This window comes from Onychomys torridus, chromosome 8, assembly GCF_903995425.1.
Source record: "Onychomys torridus chromosome 8, mOncTor1.1, whole genome shotgun sequence".
Lineage (NCBI taxonomy): Eukaryota > Metazoa > Chordata > Mammalia > Rodentia > Cricetidae > Onychomys > Onychomys torridus.
Window position 1 is genome coordinate 38,656,969 of NC_050450.1, and position 20,778 is coordinate 38,677,746.

Genomic DNA, 20,778 nt, shown 5'->3' on the forward strand with positions numbered 1-20,778 from the left:
CCCCGCGTCCGCCCCTCGGTCCTGAGTGGCTAAAACGAACGTCAAATCCCGCCCCCTAGCGCAGTATCTGCGAGTTCATTGGTCGGAATAGCCATCGCTCAAACCGCCTTCCCATACGCCCCCTAGGGCTATTCTTCGTGGAGCGTGATGATTGGTCAGGAGCGAGGCAGGAAGTGGGTGTTGATTGGGCAGGAAGAAAGAAGGCGGGCTGTGACGGACGGGCGGGTGCGCTCTCCCAGAGCCAGTTGACTTTGGCATGCTTTTTCGAATGGGGTCGCCCTGGTTCTTCTGTGGGCGGCGTGTTAGCGGCCATTGCGAGAAGACGCCGTTCCCACCCGTTGAGCTAGGAACCCTGTTCCAGCCCTGGCTGCCCTTCGTTGCAGGGACCCGTGGCCTCCATCAGAAATGGAGGGAGGTCGGGCCGGGTATGCCTGTGCAGAGAGCGAGATCCCGCTGGGCCACAGGCGCCACCATTCCTGCGGAGTCATTGCCCTGAGCCCGGGAGTCTGAGACCTCTCTACCTTAACAAAACACGGTCTAGATTCACAGTCATGCAACATGAAGTCACCTTACCGTGTTGTTTTCCGGTTTTGGTCATTAAAATCATACATACCCTAGCGACAGGATTGAGGAAAAAAAGGTTGATGCCATGTGCAGATTTAAAATACCCATTTCTGTAACCCACTCGTTTTTCATTTTCAATATGCTGAAAACCCTGTAAGACTGAGTGGCTTTGAACATCCTGATAGCCTCTGGTTGTGTTTCGAGACCCAAAGTTTTGAATACTGGTGAAAGAATCGGCATGCTTTATCCCATCTATGTAACTAACATAAAACCAGCTTTATTCCTGCCATCCCAAGGAAAGGCAGTCAGGGTTTAATGTTTGAGTCAATTTAGTAACCGCCAGTTCTCATTCCCTAATTTTATAACACAGAATTTGCTTTCCTTATTTGTCTTGGAAAGTTGTTCAAAACAAAAATTTGAAGCCAGGTATGGTGGCACATGTTTTAGTCCCAGTTCCCAGGTACTCAGGAGGCTGAGGCAGGAGGATCCCCTTAAGTGTATGGAGAGATAGTTCAGCGATTAAGAGCACTTGCTTGCTCTTACAGAGGACTCAAATTCAGTTCCCAACATCCACATCAGGTGCTCACACCTGCCTATAACTCCAGCTCCAGGGAATTTCATGACTCTTCTGGACTCCAAGGACACATAGATACATACAGATACTACATAAGTACACATAATTTTAAAAATGTACACATACTACATAAGAACACATAATTTAAAAATATTTTTTAAAAATTAATTTTAAATAATAAGCTTCTGGCTTATGTTACCCAAGATGGCCTTGAACTTAAAAGAGCCAAAAAAACAACTACTGCTGGAAGGTGTTATGTCAGTACTGCAGGGGTAGAGGAGCTGAAACCTTTTCTGTATGAAACTGACAGAGAAAGAGGTGAGCCTTGGACTGGACCCCATAGATAGGCACATTTCTGAAGGTAGAGCTAGAAGAAGGGTTCTTGAGATGAGCAAAGGGTGTATGGGAAAGCAGGGAGGAAATCTCAGGTGTCTGAAGGATCCATTTATAAAAGTGTCGTGGGAGCCACCGGGAAGACTCTGCAAGTTACCAAGTCTGATGACCTGAGTTTGATAACCAGGACGCACATTGTGGAAGAAGAGAACTGAATTGTACTCTGATCTCCACACACATTCACATACACACAATCGTACTTGTGAAAAATTAAATGAAAATAAAGACATAACTGCTCCAAAGTATTCAGTACAGAGAAACTGGGAACCCCATTTTCTGATCCTTTCATAGTGCGCCATTATAGAATATCACAGGGGGTTTTTGTTTTTGTTTTTGTGCCCGTGTCGTCGTCGTCCCGTCCCCCACCTCCACCCCTCTGGGAAACAGTCCTGCCTGTCCTGGAACTCACTTTGTAGACCAGGCTGGCATCGAACTCACAGAGATCCACCTGCCTCTGCCTCCCAAGTGCTGAGATTGAAGGTGTGCACCACCACCGCTGTTATGATACTGCACGTGGGACACACACACACACACACACACACACACACACACACACACCCTGGCCAGAGCAGGGAGTCCCATTGGTGAGGAAAACCTGCTGGGCAGATGTAGTGGAGGGCAGGGCAGCCTCATGTCATTCACAGCCTAGGTACTGCATCCTTGCGGAAATGAATTTATTATAATAGAGAAATGAAGAGAAGATAGGGAAAGAGGGGAAGACAGAAAGAAGAGAGAGGAGGAGAGGGAGAGGGCGGGTCACAATATTAACTGCCCAGCTGTATTTCATTGTTTGAAACAAGAGTTAAATCTAAGTTTCAAATATATTGTGATAATTTGAATGTAATTGGCCCCCATAAGCTCATAGGGAGTGGCACTATTAAGAGGTGTGGCTTTGTTGAAGTAGGTATGGCCTTGTTGGAGGACATGTTTCACTGTGGGGGTGGGCTTTCAAGTCTCATATATGCTCAAACCATACCCATTGTCTCAGTCTATTTCCTGTTGCCTATGAGGCAAAATATAAGAACTCTCACCGCCTTCTCTAGCACCATGTCTGCCTTCATGCTGCCTTGCTGCCCACCATGACAATAATGGACTGAACTTCTAAACTGTAAGTGAGCCACCCCAATTAAATGTCTTTCCTCATAAAAATTGCTGTGGTCATGGTGTCTCTTTACAGCAATAGAAACCCTAAGACAGAAGTTGGTACCAGGGTCTGAAGTATTGCTGTGATAGGCTGGACCATGATTTTCTTTGAAGGAATATGGCCCCTGAGACTGTTGAATAGAAAAGCAGCTGAATATTTTTTTGTTTTGTTTTGTTTTTCGAGACAGGGTTTCTCTGTAGCTTTGGAGGCTGTCCTGGAACTCGCTTTGTAGACCAGGCTGGCCTCGAACTCACAGAGATCCACCTGCCTCTGCCTCCCGAGTGCTGGTATTACAGGCATGCGCCACCACCGCCCGGCTGCAGTTGAATATTTTAAGAGCTGCTTAATGGGCCATCCTAGTAGGAACATGGAAGACAGTAGTACTGAGTGTGATTTGAACTGTGGGGGGAATGGCTCAGGAGGTTTCAGAGGAGAAGAATATTAATATGTGTCCTAGAGATCATTCTTGTGATATTTTGGTGAAGAATGTGGCTACTTTTTATCCTTGTCTGAAGAGTCTGCCTGAGGCTAAAGTGAAGAGTTTTGAATTAATTCTTTTGGCAGAGGAAATCTGTAAACAGCCTGGTATATAGACTGTCCTGTGGTTTTTGGTGGTAACTCTAATGAAGATTTATAATTAAAAGGAGCAAGCTGAACAATAAAAAATATGAGATATAGAACAATTTGAGGAGAAGAAGAGCACCAGGAAGTGGAATGAAGTTAAATCCCGTGTTCAAGGAGACAGACAGATTAAGAAATGGAATAAAGGGAGTGGTGACCTCAGGGCAAGATCACACCCAGCTAAATTTCCAACTTGTGAAAAGGAATTAAAGAAAAGCTTAGAGCCAGGTGTGGTGGTGCATGCCTTTAATCGCAGCACTGGAAAGGTAGAGGATGGCAGATCTCTGAGTTTGAGGCCACCCTGGTCTACAGAGCAAGTTTCAAAACAGCCAAGCTCAGGCAATGAAGGACATCATGGAAAATAGAAAGCTGGTAAAGATATAATTGAACGGGGGGGGGGGGGGATTTTCCAGCCCCAGCAAGCAGCAGAACTGGGCAGCTTTAGCCACATGGTCCTAGCTCTAAAATCAAGACTAAAAGAAAGACATTATAGAATCTCTCTCCCTCTACACCTAAGGAAAGCCACTGAGGCCAAGCATGTTGCAGGGTTGTCCCTTAATGGAGGCCTAGAGAAGCCATTGTGTGAAGTTGAAGCCTGGATTGCCTTAGAGTCCTTAAGATGTTGGCAATGCCAGGGCTGTGGGATACCTGACTAGGAGAGCTGCTAACAGGGAGGGGAACCAGCCCAAGAGAAAGAAGTGTGTTGCAGTCAACAAAGCTGAACAGAATTGGAATCTGAAGAGCATTTTGACATCAGGCATGGAGATGCAGAGTTTAGAGCTTGCCCAGCTGGTTTTCAGTCTTGCTTTGATCAGCATTGCCTCACTATACTCCCTTTCTTACATTTTGGAATGTTAACATGTATCCTGTGCCATTGTATGTTGGGAGAATATGATCTGTTTTTTTATATTGATTTTAGAGGATTACAGTTAAGAGATTACATGAATCTCAGAAGAGACTTTGAACTTTGGACTTTTAAACATTGTTGAAACTGTGATTGACTATGGGGCTTAGTAGGCAGCTCCTAGGGGAAGTTGAGGAAGCTCCAGGAGGGAACTACAAACAAGCAGAGAGGGGGAAAGGGTGTAAGAGAGAAGGGATAAGTGTCCCAGTGATAAGAATTTCAATCCGGGGCATTCCCGGGCATACTGAAAGACTTATTAGAGAGAAATGTCCCAAATCACAGAAAGGCGATGTCCCTTTCCATGAGATAGAGGCCCAGTAATAGCAGACAAAGCAGGCAGCTATGGGGTGACACCCCGTAGAGGAGGAGAGATGAGTGGTTAGAGCAGGTAGATGAGAAAACAGTTGAAGAGGTGGACTGGAGAGGCTTTTGGTAAAAGGGAGAGTTTCAATAGAGGAAGAGGAGTAAGTGTCTAAGCAGAGAGATGCCCATGAGGGCACAGCAGGCCAGAAAGATGGAGAGATGCCCAGGTGACAGGCACCCCGGGAGGGCATGGTAGACTTCAGGAGCCAGAGAGGACACTAATGGAGTAGGCCAGGAGGATAATTAAAGCAGGTGGAGGGAAGAAGGCTGAGGATGCAGACTCTAGAATTTGGAGTGAAATTTGGTGGGTGGCAGAAACCAGCAGAAACAAATGACCCACTGCTGTGGAATAATCCTTTTGTACACTGTGAATATGTATTACTCTCATTGGTTTCATAAAGAGCCAAACGGCCAATAGCTAGGCAGGTAGAGTTTAGGCGGGACTTGTGGACAAAAGGAGAACCAGGGGATGAAAAAAAGGCAGAGTCACCAGAGAGATGCAGAGGAAGCAGGAGATGAACATGCCATGCTGAAAAAAAAAGCTGCTGCTGCATGGTAGAGTGTAGATATGAAATATGGGTTAATTTAAGATGTAAGAGCTAGTTAGTAACAAGCCTAAGCTATTGACCAAGCATTTATAATTAATAATAAGCCTCTGTGTGGGTTATTTGGGAATTGACTGGCTGGACAGAAAACCCCATCTACAACCCCATCTATTTGGGAGAGCAAAATCAGCACCCTAGTTTGTAGCTGCTGAGTCCCTGGGAAGGGAGCACCTATATGCCCCTCCCAGGTTTCAGACACCAGATAAATACAAATAAAGACATGTAGCTAGAGAAGCCACAGAGACATTGCATCTGGCTTGAATTCTGGAGTCTCAGCACCTAGGATTTGAACTGCCTTTTGTTGGTTGCTGCCTTTTGTGATGGTTACCTTTTGTTTGAAATGTTTGGTTCTTATCTGAGTTCTTCCTGAAGACTCCAGAGCCTTTGTAAAACTTAGTAACGAGAGGACCTGGCACACCAGGAGGACTCATGGCTGAGGATTGCCTAGGTAGATGGTTCCTTCAAACAACACCAGATAACAGGTTTGATATTCAGAAGTTACTTGATAAAGGTACAAATCGTGTAACAATAAAAAAGCTTTTTGTGAAGCGATTGGCAGTCAGTTTGCCAGATGCTGATTCACCTTAGCTTTTGCTAAGCCTAAATCTATCTTGGAGTGACCTTTTCTTCCACAGACCCATGCAAAACAGAACACCAACAAGGACATGACTGCTCCAGGGTACGGTTGAGAAGGATTTTATTGTAGATATGAGAATTCAGCCAGAGGCATCTGGAAGAGTGCAGAACAGGACAAGAGAGAAATAGACTGAACCAGGCCATGGGTGGTGAGGGGGTGGTGAGAGAGGAAGAGAGGGGGAAACAGAGAGGGAACAAGAAAGTTGAGCACCAAACAGGAACTTTGTCAAAATGGCAGGTGTATATAGGCAAGAGAAGCTGGGGAAGGTAAAGGAAGCTCCCCTCCTCCCCTCCCGCCATGGAGTGGTTTAGGGTAGGGGTTGGGATTCTTCAGCTAAAGAGTGTTCTTCAAAGAGGGGACCTAAGGAATGAGTGTTATAAATCTGAACAGATGGGGGGTCCCCAGCTGGCTGGGTCAGGGCATCCCACATGTGCAGGCAACCATGCTGACATGATGGGCAGATGCAGCGGTGGATAGGCTGACAGACGACCCACGCCATGAGGGGGTGGCCAGTCATTCACAACCCAGGCGCTGCATCTGTGTGGAAATGTTTTATTATAATAGGGAGACAAAGAGAAAGATAGGAAAGAGAGAGGGAGAGAGGAAGAGAGAGAGGGGGGTCAAGTTGCACACCTCCTGGGAGGAAAAGCAGAAGAGAGAGAGGAAGGGGAGGGGTTTTCCTTAAAATGAGGCTTTTACATCAGGACGCAAGGCTGTACCAAGGGGCGGGGCAGAATGTTAATAATGAGAGTCTTTTCCTGATAATCCAAAAAGAACTTTGAGAGATTATTAAAACAAATAAGCAGAGCCAGGTGTGAGGGGATGAGCCTGGAGTGCTAGCCGCTCTGAAAACTGTGGGGGGAGATTACTTGGTCAGCCCACTGAGATCCAGTCTTTTAGAAGGGAGGGAGGGAGAGAGAGAAGGAAGAAGGAAGAAGGGAGGGAGGGACTGGGGATTTTTTGGTTGGTTGTTTCGTCTTAGTTCTTAGACGTAGAATCAAATAGGACTTCGTGTTATATAAGATGGCTAGGATATAGGTTTCAAAACAAATCCTATCCATTTTAAAGCATACATGTCATCTGCCGTGCAAATCCTGCTTCAGCAGAGTGTTAGAGTGCTCGCCTAGCAGATGTGAGGCCCTCAGTTTTATTCCCAGGACCACAAAAAACCAAAACCACAAAGTAACAAGGGGAGGGTGCAGTTCAGTTGGGAGAATGCCTGCTTGATACACACAAAGCTGTAGGTTGGATCCCACCACAAATAACCCAGGCATGAGGACACACACCTATAATCCTACCACTGGGAAGTAGAGGCAAGTTCAGAAATACAAGGTTATTCTCAGCTACATAGTGAGTTCAAGACCATCCTGGGCTACATGAGATCCTATCTCAAAGGAAAAACAAATAAAATGTCTATAAATAAAATTCTTGAACAATTGTGCTTCACTTTTTTGTTTGTTTGTTTTGGTTTGGTTTGGTTTTTGGAGACAGGGTTTTTCTGTGTAGCCCTGGCTGCCCTGGGACTTGCTCTATAGACCACGCTGGCCTTGAACGCACAGAGATCTGCTTACCTCTGCCTCCTGAGTGCTGGAACGAAAGGCATGCACCACCACCACTTGGCTCATATCCAGCTCTTCCTTAAACCTTCATTTCTTCACTCGGGGCTGGAGAGATGGCTCAGAGGTTAAGAGCACCAACTGCTCTTCCAGAGGTCCTAAGTTCAATTCCCAGCAACCACATGGTGGCTCACAACCATCTGTAATGAGATCTGGTGCCCTCTTCTGTGTACATAATAAATAAATAAATCTTTAAAAAAAAAATTCTTCCCTCACGCTTCCACTGAAACCTCTCTTACTGTCCTCACCCCAACCTCGTGTACTTGATTCTATCCTGCTCCGACCAACACTCACATTTCCACCCAATCCTTCCTTACTCGACACACTGGTGTGGTCATTTTTCTGTACCCGTACTAATCCGACACTGTCAAATTAATTGGTGGGGCAAAAACATTTCATTACAAAGGCGTTAAAGACTTTGCATTAATCATGTACATTTCTATTGTTCTAGTGCATACCTGTGCAGGCCCTGTACATCCTGTTAGAGTCTCAGTGAGTTTGAAGGGGCCTAACTTAATATTAGTGCAGCCATGACAGGCTGCAAATTAACAATACTAGAAGTAGGCCTCATCGTTACAATAACCAGGAAAAGCCACAAACTATATGTAAGACAAATTGCTAAATGGTCTTATTAATAAAAATCCTGAGCCAGATATTGGGGTTAAAAACTGAAAGATCAGAAAAATAGGACAAGCCACAGACAACCTCACCTCATCAATACCTCAGTCTCCAAAGAGACTTACTTCCTGTGCCGGGCGGTGGTGGTGCAAGCCTTTAAATCCCAGCACTCAGGAGGCAGAGCCAGCCGGATCTCTGTGAGTTCGAGGCTAGCCTGGTCTCCAAAGCGAGTTCCAGGAAAAGTGCAAAGCTACACAGAGAAACCCTGTCTCAAAAAACAAAAAAAAAAAAAAAAAAAAGAGAGAGAGAGAGAGAGAGAGAGACTTACTTCCTGTATACCCATGCCTATATGCCTTTCAGTTCTGCCACTTTACTTCCTCTCTCTGCCCAGCTACATCACTTCCTGTCTGTCTGTACAGACCCCCAGACCTTTATGGTTAACTAGTGTTGGAATTTAAGGCGTGTGCCACCACACTTGGCTCTGTTCTCAGTGTGGCTTTGAACTCATAGAGGTGCAGACAGATCCCTGCCTCCTGAGTGATAGGATTAAAGGCGTGCGCCACCATTGCCTGACCTCTATGTTTACTATAGTAGCTGGCTTTTTCCTCTGCTCCTCAGATAAACTTTACTGGGGTGCACAAAGAAAATATCACCACAACTTTACCCTGCAGGATACCAATTAGAATTGAGACAGGCAAATACTAGATGCTCCAAAACATTAAGGACCGCTTACATCAATTGTATTCAGGTTGGCAATTTCCTTGCAGCAATGCCAGTACCAATCCCTGTTTGACAAAACTTCTGTTGCCCCACTCCTGCCCAATCCGGAGTTCAACACCTATCTGAATCCGAAATTCCCCCTACCCTCTATCCTTTACTCCTTAAAAACTCTGCCATAACTGAGCTCAGTGCTCTCCCTGACCCATCTGCTGTGATGGAATGGACAGAGAGCCCAAGCTTGAGCTTGCAATAAAGGCTCTTTGCTTTTGTATATGAACTGGGACTCCTTGTGGTCTGTGTGTGTGTGGGGGGGCATGACACAGGCATAACAAGTTCATAGGTGAGTTGTGTCTAATGTTTGTAGAAGGCCTTATTTCCTTGGTATCTTCTGTCACCTCTGGCTCTGACAATCTTTCTGTCTCCTCTTCCATAAGGTTCCCCAAGCCCTAAGGGGAAGGATTTGTTGAAGCCATCCCATTTATCCCATTTAGAATGGAAAGTTCTGATGCCTCTCACTTTCTGAATATTGTGTTTTCTTTTCTTTTTTTAATTATTATTTTATTATTTTTTATCATCAGTTTGATACAGTACAAATTCTTATCCTAATAGTAAAATGTTTCACTGATGCTTGCCCAGTGATTGAGTAAAACCAAAATTTACTATAAGTCACAGTCATCCTAGGGTCCGTTCCCCCCCCCCCCCCCGCTATAGAGCCTCCCTGGATCTGTGGGTTGCAGTCTGATGGTTCTTTGCTTTATATCTAGTATCCACTTATGAGTGATTACATACCATGTTTGTCATTCTGAGTCTGGGTTACCTCACTCAGGATGATATTTTTTAGTTCCATCCATTTGCCTGCAAATTTCATGCTGTCATTGTTTTTCTCTACTGAGTAGTAGTCCATTGTGTATTTGTACCACATTTTCTTAATCCATTCTTCAGTTGACAGGCATCTAGGTTGTTTCCAGGTTCAGGCTATTACAAATAATGCTGCTATAAACATTGTATTTTCAGTTTATGTAATGTGTTGTTCTCTGCCCCACCAGCTGTTCTGGATGTCCTCTCACTCTGTAGACTAGGCTGACCTGGAACTCAGAGATCAGTTCTCTTCTTTTACAGGATCAAACTTAGGTCATTATCAGGCTTGACATGAGACACCTTTACCCACGGATTCACTTTTCTAGCCCTTATTTATTTACTTATTTATCTATTTCCTTATTTAGAGACAGGGTCTCAATTATACCAGGTTGGCCTTGGAACCAATCTACACTTGATGATGACCTTAAACTTCTGGTCTTCCTACCTTCACCTCCTGAGTGCTGGCATGAGATGCTACATGGTTTACCCAGCACTGGGGATGAAACGCTAGGCCTTCTGCATGTTAAGTAAGCATTGTATCAACTGAGTAAATCACCAACTTCTTTTTTTTTTTTTTTTTTTGGGTTTTCGAGACAGGGTTTCTCTGTGTAGCTTTGTACCTTCCCTGGAGCTCCCTCTATAGCCCAGCTGGGCCTTGAACTCACAGAGATCCGCCTACCTCTGCCTCCCAAGTGCTGGGATTAAAGGCATGTGCCACCACCGCCCAGCGTCACCAACTTCTTGATCTGTAGTTTTGTGAATTATTTTGTATGCATGGGTTGGGGGGTGCACATAGAGTTGTGTGGAGGTCGGAAGACAACTTTGTGAAGTCTGTCCTCTCCTTCAACCATTTACATGGGTCCCAGGGGTTTGAACTAGTTTGCCAGGTTTGTGCAAGCATCTTTACCCATGGACCTTTTTGCCAACTCCTTGATCTGTTTTTCCCCCCCTTGATCTGTTTTTAAAATATCACCTTTGTTGTACATTTCCATGAATTTGAAAAATGAACAACACATACCATGTGACCTCTACCATTGTCAAGACAGAGAACATTTCACTACCCAATGTTGTTTCTACTTCTCCTGATGCCAGACTTGTGTGTGCTGTCTCCTAACTATCAATGTGACATCTTTTTGATGGACACCACTTCTGTCGGTTCAATTCGGTCCTGACACTACCCAGGTACAACCCTGACTCCATATGCTTAGTCTCAAAGACCATACTCACTTCAGATGCCAGCTGCAAACAGGATGCCCAGATGGCCCAGCCGCAGTTCTAGACTGACATCAAGTTTGAGGATTCTGACACAGTCCCCTCAGGCTCCATAATTTGCTAAATAGAATAACTCCAGAACTCAGAGAGGTGTTTTACTTATATTTCCAGGTTTATTCTAAAGCATAGAACTCAGGGACTGCCAAATGAAGAAACGCACAGAGCAGGAGGTGGGTGATAGGCATGAGCTTGAAGTTCCCATTCTCTGTGTATGTGCCACTCTCCTGGCACCTCAGTTGTTGATGGGGTGGGAAATTCTCCTAATTCTATCTGTTAGGTTTTGTATTTATTTGTTTTGTTGTTGTTGTTGTTATTGTTTGTTTTTGTTTTTTTGGAGAGGTGTATGGAGGCTTCATTATATAGGAATCACTGATTAAATTACTGGCCATAGGAACTCAGTCTCCAAGACTTTCTTCTCCCCTAAAGAGTAGAAATGTCCAAGGCAGTGCTTCCATGGTGGTTCATTTGGCCACCAGCCCTCATGTTGAAGCTGTCTACAGTCCACCAGGACTTATCTCCCCCATGCAAACGCTAGAATGGCTGAAAGAGGTTCTGTGAAGTACAAAAGATGTCTCAAACCTCAAAAACTCATCTCTTACCTTAAAAGAAATAAGGTGATTCTGGGAACAAACATGAGTGACCATGGCCCATGGACACAGAGTTAGGTTACCCCAACCTATCTGTTTACTGAAGGTTTTATAGTAATAGAACAAAAGCAACAACACAACAAAAAACCCACTAATCAAAATATAGATGGGTAGAAACATCAGGTAGGAAGAATACAGCAGCTTGAGGAAGCCTCTGCTCTAGGCCTCAGATGTTATCTCATGATGTTGTTAGGAAAGATAGGGGTCATGCTGGTACGTTGTACAAGATTTACTCGATAGGTATAAGGACATTAGGTTACAAAGAGAGGTAGGCAATACATGGCTTATACAAAGAGCTGAAGCAGCCTGTCAGTGGTGGCTCACGCCTGTAATCCCAGCACTCGGGAGGCAGAGGCAGGTGGATCTCTGTGAGTTCGAGGCCAGCCAGGTCTACAAAGCGAGTTCCAGGATAGCATCCAAAGCTACAGAGAAACCCTGTCTCGAAATAAACAAACAAAAGAACCAAAGAGCTGAAGCTATCCCAGGAGAACTTGGCTTCCCACCTGGAAACACTGGCTCTGCATAATCACAGAAGTGTCAATCAATCAATCTGCTCTGTAGAAAGTTTCATCTAAGTGTGGCTTTGGGTGGGTGGTGGCGGGTAGTTCCAGCCCCAGGAAGTCAAAAGCTTTGGGACTCTGAGGAAGGAGCCAAACAGTTTTTACTATGCTTCACCCCATTTCAAGGCTCTCCCACCCACCAGGATCAGGAAAGCTGACCTGCTCCTAGGTAAGTTCTGTCTTATGTAGAGCTTCATAAACATGGAATCCTCAGTAGCTTTCCCTTACCCAAAGTTCTGCTACAATTTCAGCTACCTCACTTAACCTCACTTCAAAATTAGTAAATGGAAAATTCCAGAAATAAAAATAACCAAGTTTTAAATAACTTTTATTATAGTATAGTTACAATTATCCTATTATTAGCTATTGCTGTTAAGCTTTTTTTTTTTTTTTTTTTTTTCTCGAGACAGGGTTTCTCTGTAGATTTGGAGCCTGTCCTGGACTAGGTCTGTAGACCAGGCTGGCCTCGAACTCACAGAGATCCACCTGTCTCTGCCTCCTGAGTGCTGGGATTACAGGCGTGGGTTACCACTACCCGGCTTTGCTGTTAAGCTTTTATTATGTCCATAAAATTGACTTACCATGAGTATGGTAAAAAAAAAAAAAATGGATATAAAAGGTTCAGCAGTATCTTAGGCTCCAGGCATCTGAGGAATACCTTAGAACATATTCCAGAGAGGTGGCAGACAGCTTTATAGTATTTGGGGTCTGGCTCTTAGAGTTTTTTAAAAACACATTGAGCCTGTGTATGTGTGTGCGTACATTGGTGTGCCGTAAAGCGTGTATGAAAACGAGAGGACAGTTATGTGGGAGTCAGTTCTCTCCTTGTACCAGGTGGGTTCCGGAGCTTGAACTTAGATCATCAGCCTTGGCAGCAAGCATTCTTACTTGATGAGTCAGCTTGCCAGCCCTTCTTTTCTTTTCTTTTGTGGTGCTGGGCAGTCTTTCAAACAAAATATTGTTTCAGATTCTTGTTCACACCGTAACCCTTGTCAGTAGGGTTTTTTCTTCTCTCTCTCTCTCTCTCTCTCTCTCTCTCTCTCTCTCTCTCTGTCTCTCTCCCTCTCTCTTTCTAAGAAAAAGAAACACTATCCAGGTGATGGGAGCGCACACCTTTAATCCCAGCACTCTGGAGGCAGAGGCAGGCGGATCTCTGTGAGTTCGAGACCAGCCTGGGCTACAGAGGGAGTTCCAAGACAGTCAAGGCTACACAGAGAAACCCTGCCTTGGGAAAAAAGAAAGAAAGAAAGAAAGAAAGAAAGAAAGAAAGAAAGAAAGAAAGAAAGAAAGAAAGAAAGAAAGAAAGAAAGACAGAAAGAGAGAGAGAGAAAGAAAGAAAGAAAGAGAGAGAAAGAAAGAAAGAAAGAGAGAGAGAGAGAAAGGAGGGAGGGAGGGATAAAGGAAGGAAGGAAGAAAGAAAGAAAGAAAGACATTATGTTTAATGGTGCAGTTCAGCATACTCCAGTGCCAGGACTGGCATGGAGTTAATGCATCAGGGACCATCAGGCAAACATGCATCACATGGCAAACAGAATGAGGAAAACTACCATCAAACAGAAGAACCCCATGGCCTCAGAGAGGCAGACCCCAGAGTGGCACAGGAAATGAGCTGCTGCTTGAGACACAGTTCCTCAAATAGCCAATAACCAAGCTGCCACACACTGTTTCAATGCCAGCCCCTGATCCAGATGCACCAACTCTGTTAATATCCCTGGAGATGACCCTGGTCAGGAACTGGCCACCTGCCTTCTCAGGAGGGATGCAGACCCAGGCCTGATTAGACCTTCGTGCTATAAAAGTGGGTCAGGACTGGAGAAAGGGGCAGTGCCCGGTGCTCTCCATTTTTCTTTCTCTCTCTCTCTCTCTCTTTTTAAGACAAGGCCTCAAGCCAGGCATAGTGGTGAACTCCTTTAATTCCAGCACTTGGGAGGCAGTGGCAAGCAGATCTCTGAGTCTGAGAATGCCTGGTCTACAGAGTGAGTTCCAGAACAGCCAGGGCTACAAAGAAACTCTTATCTTGAAAAACAAAGAAATATGTAGCCCTAGCCAGCCTGGAGCTTGCTATGTAGACCGGGCTGGCCTCAAACTCAAAGAGATCCGCCTGTCTTTGCCTCTTAAGTGCTGAGATTAAAGATGTGTGCCACCACTAAAATATACATTCTTTTAAAAACGCTTTTCACATTTTGTGTGTGGCAGATTATACACTTGCCATGGAGGCATGTGGAGATCAGAGGACAACTTGCAGGAGTTAGTTCTCTTGTCCCATCATGTGGGTTCCAGGGACTGAACTCACGTTGTCAGGCCGGGAGTCAAGTGCCTCTTTACCCACTAAGCCAACTTGCTGACCAAACAAAAATGTGTGTTCTATTTATTTACTAGTTTGTTCATTTATTATCTGCATGTATGTATGGGCACCACATGAGTGCCTAAAGCCCATGGAGGTCAAAAGAGGATGTCTGACACCCTAGGACTAGAGTCGAATGATTGTGAGTCACCATGCGAGTGTTGGGAACTGAATCCATGACCTCTGCAAGAGCAGCAAGTGCCCTTTGTCTTGTTTTGTTTTTCGAGACAAGGCTTCTCTGTGTAGACCCGGCTGCCCTGAAACTCACTCTGTAGACTAGGCTGGCCTTGAACTCACAAAGATCTGCCTGCCTCCATGCACCACCATTGCCTGGCAAGCAGTGCTCTTAACTACTGAACTGTCTCTAGCCCTAAAAATGTGTGTTCTCACCGGGCGGTGGTGGCACACGCCTTTAATCCCAGCACTTGGGAGGCAGAGGCAGGCAGATCTCCGTGAGTTCAAGGCCAGCCTGGTCTACAGAGGGAGATCCAGGAAAGGCACAAAGCTACACAGAGAAACCCTGTCTTGAAAAACAAAAAACAAAAAAACAAACAAACAAAGAAAAGAAAGAAAGAAAGAAAGAAAGAAAGAAAGAAAGAAAGAAAGAAAGAAAGAAAGAAAAAGAAAAAAAATGTAAAAATGTGTGTTCTCGCAGGGTAGGCTGGTACATGCTTATAATTCCAGCGGTTGGAAGACTGAGGCTCAAGGGTCATTTCAGTTCAAGAGTTTGAGGCCAGCCTGCACAGTATAGGAAGACCCTGTCTCAATATTAAAATACATGAGAAAATGTAAGTCAGCTATTGTGGCACAGGCTTGAAATCCCAGTATCTGGGAGACAAAGTCAGACTACCACAGAAAGAGACCAACCAGGGCTACATAGTAAGATCTTGTCTCAAAAATACCAAACAACATCAGACAGTGGTGGCACATGCCTTTAATTCCAGCACTCGGGAGGCAGAGCCAGGTAGATCTCTGTCAGTTCGAGGCCAGCCGCCTGGTCTACAGAGCGAGATCCAGGACAGCCAGGACTACATAGAGAAACCCTGTCTCAAAAAACCAATAACCAAAACAAAACATACCAAACAACAACAAAAAGGGGTGAGTGATGGAGTGGCTCAGCAGGGCACCTGTAGCCAAGCTGATGACATGAGTTTAATCTCTGGGATCCCACATTCTGGGGTCTTACCACATTGACCTCTGACCTTGACCTGTAGGAAGTGGTACACACACACACACACACACACACACACACACACACACACACACACACACACACTGAATAGACAATGAATAATCGGGAGAGGAAACAAAAAAATAATCAAAATGTATGTTCTCAGCCAGTTATGAGTAGCATGAACCTGCACCCTCAGTTACTCAGCAGGCAGAGGTAGAGGGGGGACTGCCTGAGCCTAGGAGTTTAGGACTGCCCTGAGTCATCTGACAAGACCTTGTCACAAAAATAAACACTTTAAAAAAAAAAGATTTATTTATTTATTATGTATATACAGTATTCTGTCTGCATGTATCCCTGCTGACCAGAAGAGGGCACTAGATCTCATTTCAGTTGGTTGTGAGCCACCATGTGGTTGCGAGCCACCATGTGGTTGCTGGGAATTGAACTCAGGAGCTTTGGAAGAGCAGACGGTGCTCCTAACTGCTGAGCCATCTCTCCAGCCCAAAATAAACACTTTTTAAAAAATCTAAATTTATAACCAGAATACTGGACATCATGCTTCCTGTTACTATTAATACCAAGAAGACCAATGGGCAGATCTGGGAACTGATTTATTTATTTGTATATTGATTGATTGATTGAGACAGGATCAGTTTACATGTAACCCCAGGCTGGCCTTGAATCCACTCTGTAGCCAAGAATGATCTTAAACTTCTGACTTCCTGCCTTCAAATTCTGAGTGCTGGGATTGCAGGGGTGTGCCCCTCTCCCAGTTTTAACCAGTGCTGGGGACTGAACCCAGGGCTTCATGCATGCTGGGCAAGCACTCCACCAAAGGAGCTACCTCTCTAACCCAGAGCTTGAATTAATTAAGTTGTGTTTCCCTCAGAGTGTCATGATCTGAGCAGGTTACCCACCCTGGATAGTTTAGCACCCTGGATAGACCATGTCAACGCTACAGTAGCCGGGCAGTTGTGGAGTGGGGTGGAAGGAGGGTGTCAAAGTTAGTCAGTCAATCAGGAGCTAGGTGTTCCCTGATCAGGTGGTCGGCTGCCCTCCTGAGATCCTGTCCCTCTTATCTCTCTGTGTACTTCTCAGTACTGTGACTCTGGACTGACAGACAGCTCCAATCATCTGCCGATATCAACTCTCTGCTCCTCTAGGTATCATCTGGGCTAACGGAATCATCTGGAACAGAGGCCATTAGCCGCCTTGTGTTGCGATATTAACACACATATAGAATCCTTTTCCCAGTGTAGAATACAGACATGCCCATGTGGAATGGAGTGCCCCTATTTCATCATTCCATGGTTTTAGGATGCTTTATGTTAGGCTTGGTGTCTTAATGTTGCCCAGGCTGCCTCTGAACTCTTGATTGCAAGTGATCTTTAACTCAGCCTCAGTCAGCTCTAGCTAGGACTACAATACACACTATAAAGGTTACCCTTTTTTTTTTTTTTTTGGACACAGGGTTTCTCTGTGTAGCTTTGTGCCTTTCCTGGCACTCACTTGGTAGCCCAGGCTGGACTTGAACTCACAGAGATCTGCCTGGCTCTGCCTCCTGAGTGCTGGGATTAAAGGTGTGCGCCACAACCGCCCAGCAGGTTTACCCTTTTTAAGAGTGATTACTTTCACTAAATTTATATAATACATGTACCACCAACAAATTCCTTAGTGCTCCCTGACAGTCAAAATCCAGACAGCAGAAATGTCTCTCTCTCTTTACATCATATTTTGTAATAGGCCATGGATTTAGAGTGGGCATCTGCTTGGGGCCCAGCAGACCAAACGGACAACGTTATCACAGTAACTGAGTTCAGACTGGTTGCAAAGGGCCCTGTGGCCAGTGAACTGAGCTATAGATTAGCTAGTCAAAACTGTAAGCAGGGGTTGAAGAGACAGCTCAGCAGTTAAGAGCACTCAGTGGCTTCTCTTGCAGAGAACCTGGGTTCTGTTCCCAGTACCCCCATGGCACACATACTCACACCTGTTCCTAAGTCTTCTAAGGGTCATAACCTAATCTGGCCTCTTTGAGTGCCAGACACACAAATGGTGTACATACATATAACACAGATAAACACTCATTACAAATTAAAAACAAAAACAAAAAACCAACTGACATGCAGGGGTGGCACAGGCCTTTAATCTCAGCACTCAGGAGGCAGAGGCAGGCAGCTCTCTGTGAGTTCAAGGCCAGCCTGGTCTATAGAGTGAGATCTAGGACAGCCAGGGCAGAGCAACACAGAAAAACCTTGTCTAGAAAAAACCAAATACAAACAAACAAACAACAACAACAAAAACTTGTAACCATTTGACTGGTTGATTAAACTCTAGCCAATGTAGTTACTTTTGTTATATCTCACTTGGTGTTCTGTGTTGTCTGATCAAGTATTAGCTGCTCTGGTTCTGGAAGCTGATTGACTTTCAAATCATGTTTGTCTGGTGTTGGCTCTACTAATTTAACTACAGAATTTCCCTTTTAGCAGTGGAAGGACACACTATGTGGTGACTTGCAGTATCTGATTTCTTCTGCTTTGGATTTTTTTTTTTTTTAGCTTGTTCCTGATGAAACATATATGAGTACTTTATCCCTTTTTATGGCTTAATAACATTCCAATGGATATACCACATCTTATCCACTGATCATGTGAAGGACATCTGGATAGCTCCCAATTACCAGCTATAATGAGTAATGCTGCTATTAATATTTGTACACAGTATTTGTATGGGTATGTTTCCAACTCTCTTGGGCAGCACATAGCAGAATTACTGACTTGTGGGTTTATGTTTAACTTTGTAAAGAAACTACCAAACTGTTCTCCACTGTGGTTATGGCATTTATATTCCCCTGTGGAAGGTGCCAGTCTTTCTGTGTCGTTGAAGGAAGATATGCCGTTGTCTGTCTTTTTGAAAGCCATCTAGTGGGTGAGAGGCTGTCTCATTGACGGTCCTTCTAGGTCAGGTGAGTCCCCTCTGGCAATAGAACTTTTATTTTGTACAGTTTGCCTAATCTTTCTTGGTACACTAACCCTGTTGACTAGGGTGGGGCCAAGTTAACAGCCCCAGGCAAGAATGTTACAGTTCTTACCTGCGGGTCCAAGGCTTCTCCTGGATAAACACTTCAGCAATTGTTCCAGAGCTGGGGAGTCTCTGCCTCCCACTTCCCTGTAGGAGTTTTGGGGTCACAGACATTTGTGCTTTACATGCAGTTTTTTTGTGGGTTCTGAGGTCCCACACACTTGAGTGGCAAGTGCTTTTACCCAGTGAGCCATTTCCATGTCCTTGTTTTGTTTTTTGAGACAGGGTCTCATCACACAGTCAAAGCTGTCTAGGACCTATGTAGCCCAAATAGTCTTCCTGAACCCTGAGTGGTTTTACATTTTCTCTAGTTTTGTAGTTTTCTGAGATAAGATTTGTTTTGTTTGTTCGGTTTTTGTCATCCGTCCCCATCCCCTGCACCCCGCCTTTTACGTGCATTGGTGTTTTGCATGCATGTGTGTCTGGGTGAGGGTGTCCGATTCCCTAGAACTGGAGTTACAGAAGATTGTAAGCTGTTGGTGCTGGGAATTGAACCCAGGTCCTCTGGAAGAGCAGCCAGAGCTCTTGATTGCTGACCATCTCTCCAAACAGAGATAGGATGTGTTAATCTCACTCTACCAAACCACTGCCCTCTCTCACCCTTAGCTGAACAGTTTCCCTCTCTTGCCACATTCTCTGTTTGCCCTACACTGCTTCTCTGCTTGCTTATCTTGGTCTCTGTTCTACGTGTACCTCATTTTCCCTGCCTGAATGTCAGCATCATCTGAGCAGCTTCTCAAATCCCACTGCAAATCAACAGTAATCCCAGCATGCAGGAGGACGCAGTAGGAAAATGAAAAGTTTGAGGCCATGGACTAGGGATGTAGCTCTCAGTTCATACAGTGATAGGTGCTTGCCAGGCATGCAAGAGGCCCTGGGTTCTATTCCCAGAGCTGCATAGAACAGGCGTGGTGGATGGTGGTACATCTGTAATGCCAGCACTGGGGAGGTGGAAGCCAGATGAGCAGCAGCTTGGTCATTCCTGACTATATAACAAGTTTGAAGCCAGCCCGAGCTAAGGAGTCCCTGTCCCATAAAACAAAAAAGTTTGACTAGCAAGCCTGTGAGGAAAGAAGACTTGAGTAGTGTGGCCATTTCTTCTGCTTTCTGTCTCTGTGCTCCCCTGCAGAGTTTCTAGCAGCATTATATTGGGCCAGAGCATCCGAAGGTTCACCTCCATGGTCCATCACAGCCATTAGGAGGAGGACCCATGAAGAATTTGCCATTTTCAGTGGAAAATATGCAGTGGTTACTGACTATGAGGACTGTGTACTTTGGGTCTGGATTTGTTGCACCTTCTTCATAGTAAGGCACCAGCTACTTAAGAAATAAGGATGTTTAATTCATCCATTTAACAGACATGAAGAATGGTCAAGAGGTGGTGTCTTACTGTTCTATTGCTGTGAAGAGACATCATGAACAAGGAAACTTATTTTAAAAAAAACCACTTAATTAGGGGCTCGCTTACAGTTTTAGAGGGTTAGTCCATGATCATCATGGCAGCAGGCAGGCAGGCATGGTGCTGGAGTAGTAGCTCAGAACTTTACATCCTGATCCACAGGCAGCAGGCAGAGTGAGAGAGACTGGGCCTAGCTTTTGAAACCTCAAAGCCCACCCCTAGTGGCACACTCCCTCCATCAAGGCCACACCTACTCAAACAAGGTCACACCTCCTAATCCTTCCCAAACAGTTCTACAGTTCTACTACTGGGGACCAAGTATTCAAACATATGAGCCTCTGGGGACTTCTCATTCAAACTACCTCAGGTGTGATCTCTGAAAATTTAATTGAACACTTGAATTCTTTTTTTTTTTTTTTTTTTTTTTCCCCCGAAACAGTAGACCAGGTGGCCCTCGAACTCACAGAGATCCACCTGGCTCTGCCTCCCAAGTGCGGGGGATTAAAGGCATGTGCCACCACCGCCAGAAACACTTGAATTCTTATCCTAGATAAGATTATAAATAAACTAAAGACATGGAAAAAAATATGATGCCATCTGGGTTTTGTGGTGAGATCTTGATAAAAAAACAAGACCAGTACCCAAGCTGTATTGCAGACTACTGCATCAGATTTTCAGGGTAAGGGC

At 44.9% G+C, this 20,778-nt stretch overlaps 1 pseudogene; it reads left to right on the top strand.

Moving 5' to 3' along the window:
* Nucleotides 1-147: 147 nt before the first annotated feature.
* LOC118588650 lies at nt 148-20,024 on the top strand (annotated as a pseudogene).
* The last annotated feature ends 754 nt before the right edge of the window (nt 20,025-20,778 follow it).